This window comes from Egretta garzetta, unplaced genomic scaffold, assembly GCF_000687185.1.
Source record: "Egretta garzetta isolate BGI_Z169 unplaced genomic scaffold, ASM68718v1 scaffold135, whole genome shotgun sequence".
Lineage (NCBI taxonomy): Eukaryota > Metazoa > Chordata > Aves > Pelecaniformes > Ardeidae > Egretta > Egretta garzetta.
The window spans coordinates 628,937-629,168 of record NW_009259594.1 but is presented as its reverse complement, the minus strand read 5'-3'; positions in this window follow the sequence as shown (position 1 = coordinate 629,168).

The window sequence follows — 232 nt, the reverse complement described above, 5'->3', positions numbered from 1 at the left end:
TGTGCAGTGCAGTGCAGTGCAGTGCAGTGCCGTGCAGTGCCGTGCAGTGCCGAGCCGTGCCGGGCGTTGTAGTGCCACCAGGGCGGTGTGCAGCGGTGCGGGAGTGGGCAGGGCAGTGCAGGGCGTGCGGTGTAGCACGGCGGGGAGCACGCAGTGCCGGGCGGTGCCATGGGGAGCATGCAGTGCCGTGGGGAGCACGCAGTGCCGGGCGGTGGCATGGGGGGCATGCAGG